The sequence below is a fragment of the Penaeus vannamei genome, chromosome 37 (genome assembly GCF_042767895.1).
Source record: "Penaeus vannamei isolate JL-2024 chromosome 37, ASM4276789v1, whole genome shotgun sequence".
Classification (NCBI taxonomy): Eukaryota; Metazoa; Arthropoda; class Malacostraca; order Decapoda; family Penaeidae; genus Penaeus; species Penaeus vannamei.
In genome coordinates, this window is record NC_091585.1 from 18355386 (window position 1) to 18357885 (window position 2500).

At 34.4% G+C, this 2500-nt stretch overlaps 1 protein-coding gene across 1 annotated transcript in view; it reads left to right on the forward strand.

Moving 5' to 3' along the window:
* Alg10 (alpha-1,2-glucosyltransferase Alg10) overlaps positions 1-156 on the forward strand; it is a 7665-nt gene extending 7509 nt beyond the window's left edge. The window contains exon 5 of the mRNA XM_070115297.1: positions 1-156. This exon is cut by the window's left edge and continues 1525 nt beyond it. The gene's annotated coding sequence lies outside the window, so the exon portion shown is untranslated.
* The last annotated feature ends 2344 nt before the right edge of the window (positions 157-2500 follow it).

Below are 2500 nucleotides of genomic sequence, written 5' to 3' on the forward strand. Positions count from 1 at the left end.
TTTTCATTATGTAAAAAAATCTTTAAAAATATTAGATTAATGTAGCACAGTTTAGTAACAGGAAGAACTCTCTTTCATGAACTGTTATTTGCTGAATCTCATTAAGGGAGCAAACTCTTAACGGCTTTTTCTCAACATTGACTTTTTTTATGTTGGTAATGAGTGGAAGGGTTTTGGACAGGGGAATGTAGGAAGCAGGATTACCATTCAGTAGATTTAGAACTGTTTGTAGGGGTAAACAGAAGAAGAGAAAGAAAAAAGAGAGGAAGGTTGGAGAAATATTCAAAAAAGAAATGAGGAGAGGGTTACAAAGGGGCGGGGGGGGGGTGAATGAGAATATAACGTAGGGGAAAAAAAGAGGAGGAGAGTCGAGACAAGAAATTGTAGAGGGTGAGGAAGGGGAAAAAACAAAGAAAATAAATGAGGGAGAAATAGAAAGTAAAGTGGGAGAAAGGAAAAATGAATGGGAGAGAAAGAAGGTGAGGAGGGGGAAAAAACAAAGAAAATAAATGAGGAGAAATAGAGACAGTAAGTGGGAGAAAGGAGAAAATAAATGAGGAGAAGGAAAGAAAACAAATAAAGGAGAAATAGAGACAATAAATGTGGGAGGAGGATGGAAAACAAATGTGAGGAAAGAAAGAAAATAAATGAGGAGAAGGATAAGAAAATAAATGAGGGAGAAGAAAATAAAATGGGGAAAGAAATAAATGAGGAGAAGGAAGAAAATAAATGTTGGTAGTAAAGAAAGAAATAAATGAGAAAGAAGGAAAGAAAATAAATGAGTGCAAGAAATGAAAATAAAGGAAGGAAGGAGCAAGAGAGGGTATATGCGGAAAAGAGAAAATAAATGGACGAGAAAGAAGTAAGAAAAGAATGGGGAATGTAAAAGAAGGCATGAACTTGAAAATAATGGCAAGTAATAGGAGAAAAGGAAGAGGAAATATAAGTGAAAGATAGGACGAACAAGGTGTATTATGGTGTCATGAGTGAAGAAAGTGAGAAGAGATGAGAGAAGAAGAGAGAGAGAGAGAGAGAGAGAGAGAGAGAGAGTTAGAGAGAGAGATGAGAGGAGATGGAGGAGAGAGAGGAAAGAGATATGAGAGAGGAGGATGGTGAGAGAGTAGAGGAGAATGAGAATAGATAGAAGAAGATGAGATGAGAATCAGATTGAGAGAGAGAAAAGAAAGAAAAAGAAAGAAGAAGATAATGTGAAGCTGGGTAAAATAGAAAGAGGGAGAGAAACCCAGAAAGAAAATGAGAATAAAAGGGAAATAAAGAAATTGACACTTGGGAAAAAAGAAGCAAAGAACACAGAATAAAACTGAAAGACAAGAAACAGACAAAGACGTTCAACGAAAAAAAACGTCTTTGTTCATTCTCAGTATTTATTTTTTCTTCGCAAGGTTGTAAAATTGGCCCGCAAATTACCTAGCCTGTTATTATCTTTTCATTTTACGTGTCAGTTAGATTAATGGCCACTGACTTCTTAGAGAGAAAAACTTCATGTCATTTAAAATAATGTGAAATAAATTTTTTCCTTCATATCTAATATCACAGAACGTTTGAAAATTATACTAATTTACTTGGAAAACGAAAAGGCAAAATAAATAACTAAATAGAATAAACAAAATCTTTGATACATCCGAAGGAAAATAATCTTATTCTGTAATATTATTGCAAAGAGGGACAGACATAGATACCACTGCGGTCGTGACAGGCGGATTCATGTGCATGCGTGATCGAGCGTTCGCGTGGAGACCTGCGTGCTGTTTGACACTAAGGCGTCCAGTCCCGTTCGTTATTCAGGAATGTTATTGTGAATGATGTTTACGTATTAGCTTAATTTCCTTATAACGTCTGTGGTTCGCCTCGTAATCTTTGATGTATCAGGGAGAGATCAGGAGAAAAATGACAATTTTATCAGGATTGCATAGACGCATCGATTCAATTCATGTATGTCATCAGATGAAATTTGTTCTCGGAAATTTATGATCGACCGTGCAATCATGCAGTCCTGATTTTCAAGACTGGCCAAACGATTTATGAATCTGCAAAGGAATAAGCATGATAACTTAAGAAAATTAATATGTGTTCAAATTTGGTGTCAGTTAGAACCAGTACAAAGATATAATTTATATTTCGCTGCTGTGAAATTACACACACTGTAGCGTTCTGAAACTGATAACTGTTGATATGTATTTAAGACCCAAGAAAATTCAAGAATTTCAGATATGGTATTGTTATCTTGTATTATTTACATTGATGGTGTTTATGATCCTGTAATTATTGCAATCTTATCAGAATTATCTGTTTCTGTGATTAATTCTTGTAATAATAGTGTTTGTGATTATCATTGCTGTTAGTATGGGATATAGTTATATTTATGATAATGTAGTTACATTATTATAAAATAAATCACTGTTCTCTGGCTCCCTATATAGTTTTTTTTTTTTTTTTTATGGATGAAGAAAGACAGACTTTGGTGTGAAGTCATGTCAGT